A 3,900-nucleotide genomic window follows, 5' to 3' on the forward strand; every position below is an offset into this window, starting at 1 on the left:
CCTTATTAATTAGCTACCGCAAGCATTATGTTTAGTAAAAATATGAATTTGACTTCCCTGGATAGGTTAGGTTACAGTAACACAAGAGTAGAGCAATTGGAATTATTGGAAAACAATTTATAGAATTTGAATTATCATCGAATTACTGATTTGAATAGATTTTACTAAAGCAAGTTTGTGCACGTATCAAAGTTGTACAACTCTTATTCCATGTTGTAGTACATGCTGTGAGGATTCCAGAAAGTACAAAATCATAAAATTTGGCCCGGTAGATTATTTTATACAGTTTTTATAGTGTAATCTGGTCTATTTCTCTATTTGAATTTTGATGCGAAATCTAACACCGACATATATCATATTATTGAATAAATGTGTACTACAGATTGTAAGCTTTCCGAAAATATAAAATTTGTAAAATTTGGCCTAGTGGTTGATTTTATATTGAATTTACAAGTTGTGCAACAAAATTGATATTTGAATTCAAATTTAAACACACGTTTGACTACTCTGACTGGGCAGCTGACTAAGCGCCACGCGGCGCGATCTGGTTGGCCGATACCGATTCGGTACCGGTTCTAATCTGGGCCACTAGATCTAAATCGGATGGCTCTAGCGAAAAAGAAAAGAAAGGAAAAAAATTAAAAGGAAAAGGGGGCCGGGCTCACCTAGCCGATGGCGACGGGGCGGCGGGGCGGCTCTGTAGGCGACGGCGCGGCGGCTACGGCGGTGTAAGGCGGCGGCGGTGGTGGCTACGGCGTGCGGCGGCGCGCGGCGGAGTGGTTGGTGGCGGCGGCGCGGTGTTTGGCGGCCAAGGGTGGCCGCGGCGGGCGGCTGGAGGCGGCGGCGGCTGCGGTACTACGGCGAGCAATTGCCGTCGTCTGGCGGCGCGGCGGCGGGAGCTGGGTGGGGGAAAAGGACGAGGGGGCATCGGGGTATTTATAGGGGGCCGGGGCTTGTGCTCCACGGCACGGACGTCGAGGTGGGGCCAGGTAGGGTTAGGGTGGCGGAGGAGTCCGGCTCGGGCACGGGGAAGAAGACGACGCTGACGGGTGGGCCCCGCTGACGGGTGGGCCCCACCGGTCAGTGAGGGAAAGGAAAAAAATGAAAAGGGGAAGGCGGTTTGGTGGAGCGGCCGGTTTTCCGCCGAAACGGGCTGGTGCGGTCAGGCTGGCCCATCTTGGCCGGTGCGATCCGTTTTCTTTAAAAAAAATTTTGTTCTTTTCGTTTTTCTTTTTCTTTTTACTGTTTTAGTCATAACTTTTGATTTAGGAATCCAAATAGACCCAAACCAGTTTCTAAAATTTTGTAAAATTCAGGGCTTTGACTTGGACAAAATAGTACATGATTTTTGCCAAAATGGCATGGTAGAAAAATTAAGAGTTTTGCACTAGGATTTTAAAGCTATAGTTGTTTCATATTGTGCTTATTATTTTATGTGAACAAACAAATGCAAAAATGACATGAATGCATGCAAGTTTTTAATTTTTGAAAAACCTGGGATGTTACAGACTAACCCCCTTAAGATGAAGCAAGTCCCCGGGCTTCGGAAAGGCTAGCAATTAGGTGTGGGTAATATTCTAGAGGATTTTCTTCACCTTTCCAAGTTGCCTCTCCCTCAGTATGGTGATTCCACTGAACCTTGCAGAACTATATAGTCTTGGCGTGAGTATTCCTTTACCATGGGTATCTGATCTAGGCTAACCCCCTTAAGATGTTTAGCCTAATATCACCAATATGCAATTGGGATGTAAATCGAACCATTGATATGAATGAATGCGATGCGCCACTATCAATTAAAACTAATGCTGTAACGAGTTGAGTGGAGACATACCCATCATAGGGTTAGGTTCATTCACCACTTCCTCAACATACAGGTGGTTCGCCTGTCCCTTCTGGACTGGATTAGGTTTGGTAACCTCCTCAGGCTTGTTCTCGGGGCATCTTTTGGCAAAGTGCCCAGTCTTCTTACACTTGTAGCATGTGATGTTGGACAAGTCCCTATTGTCCCCTGAATTGGGAGGGTGCTGACCATTGTTTCCATTTGGGTGACTATTGGAATGGTCTCCCTTGAATCCTTCATTGTGTCTATGACCATTGTAGTTGTTGCCGTTCCCTTTACTGAAATGACCATTATGCTTGTGTGAGTTGTGACTCCCACTGCCTTCAGAAGAATGGTGCTTCTTGTGAAACGACTCGGTGTGGTTCTTGCTATTGCTAAGCTTCCTCTTGCGGTTCTCCTCCTTCTTGATATTATTGTCCAGGGCGATGGCTTGATCAAGTAGGGACTGGTAACTGGGTGCGTAAGCTACAGTTAATGGAATCTTCAGTTCACCCTTAAGTCCATTGAGGAACTTCTCCTTCCTGTTAGCATCAGTGTCAATGTCCTCATGGCATACCTTGCTAAAGTATAGAAGTCATCCATGTATTCCTTCAGAGTTCTCCCTCCCTGTCTCAGACTGCGAAATTCATCTCTCTTGAGATTCATAATGCCCGAGGAGATATGAGCAGTACGAAAACCTTCTTTGAACGTTTCCCAGTCTAGGTCATCAATGGGATGGGTGATTTGATATGTCTCCCACCACCTAGCAGCAGGTCCTTCCAACAGATGGGCAGTGAACCTTATCTTTTCGGCCCCCGTGCACTCATAGGTGACCAGGTCCTTGCTGACAGAACGAAGCCAATCATCGGCTACTATGGGCTCCATGGCACTTGAGAACTTTGCTAGCTTGAGCCTCAAGAATCTGGCGAGTCTGTCCACTGGGGTGGGGGTGGTGGTGGAGGTGGCGGCGGTGGTGGAGGTGGTGGATTGTTGTTGTTGTTCTGGGTGGTTTGGATGAACTGGGTCATCATCTGCATGAGCTGTGCCTGAGCTGTCATCATCTGATTCAGTGCGTCCTAAGTTGGGTCACGTCTTGGCGGCATCTGTTATAGTTTTAGCATAGATAAGAAAAAGATAGATAGATCTAGGAAGTAAAGTTTCCTACCCATGCACAAACAAGGCACACAAACAAACAGAAACACTGAAAACTAGAAATTCAAACTTTACTTAAACTTATCGAGTTTCGAAAATATGACTAAGATATATGGTACTGTTTTACATCAATTAGTAGGACAATACATAAGAGCGTAATGAAAATTCTAAAATCTGAAGGGGTCTTCTAACGTCTCTTGATCGCTCCATAGCAGGATAGGGGGCTTCCTTCCTCACTTGCTTTCCTCTTCAAGTCGTTCCCCTCAATAGTCGGCGCCTCCTGAGTAGCTGGATGAGGTGGCGATGGCGGTATCTGTTTGACCAGATGCGCGCACTGCGCCTGCAGTGCCAACATTATCTCATGCTGATTGAAGTTCTCATCCTGTAGCTTTTCAATGTCCGCCTTGAGTTGAACAACCTCAGCATCTAGTTCATCCCTCTGTTCCTTCAGCTCATAATACTTCAGATTGTTCTCCTGGAGGATTTGCTTGGTCATGTCACAGTCGTTCATCTCAATACGCAGGTGATGCTCCATCTTCTGGGCGTACCTCTCCATGTCCTCGAACTGGATTGCCATCCATGTCATGCCTTCACGATTTCCCTTAGTCCTGAAGCAAAATCCCGCGGAGCTGCGACGTCCGAAGTACTGGATGTCCGAATCCTCATCGATGTCGTTCTTGTACCTGTAGACGATGCGCGCTAATGCCTCCTGCATTGCCATCACTACTCCATCTTCCCAGTCCGGATACGTCTTCAGGTAGACCACGGTGTCGGTAACTGGCTGAACAAGACGTCCCTCAATGGTGGTCTCGATCTCCCAGCATTCCACGACGTGTACATCAGATATCACGGCTCTCCCGCGGAACATGGGTGCTCGTATACTCAGAGACCAGCACACCCGGGACAGCGTGTCACTGAAAGGGGTGTCG

Source organism: Lolium rigidum, chromosome 3 (genome assembly GCF_022539505.1).
Source record: "Lolium rigidum isolate FL_2022 chromosome 3, APGP_CSIRO_Lrig_0.1, whole genome shotgun sequence".
NCBI classification, from domain to species: Eukaryota; Viridiplantae; Streptophyta; class Magnoliopsida; order Poales; family Poaceae; genus Lolium; species Lolium rigidum.